Here is a 249-nt window from a genome sequence, read left to right on the forward strand (position 1 = left end):
GAAATAGAGGGGAAAACGGGGAAGACCTAAAGAGGAAAAAAATGGGAAAGGGGAAGATGGGGCTCAGTGAAAAAAGGGGCTTGGGAACGGGCAGATGTAGGCTTAACGTGGGAGGCTAAAAGTGAATATAAGGAAGATTAGGGAGTGACAGGGGTGGCAGAGCGGGGAAGGGAAGGGAAAAGGGGAAGCGAAAGATTGAGGAATACCTCTTGCTTTTTTTGTCCGTGAAATTTCCACGGGCCAGACTAG

The sequence above is a fragment of the Penaeus monodon genome, chromosome 19 (genome assembly GCF_015228065.2).
Source record: "Penaeus monodon isolate SGIC_2016 chromosome 19, NSTDA_Pmon_1, whole genome shotgun sequence".
Classification (NCBI taxonomy): domain Eukaryota; kingdom Metazoa; phylum Arthropoda; class Malacostraca; order Decapoda; family Penaeidae; genus Penaeus; species Penaeus monodon.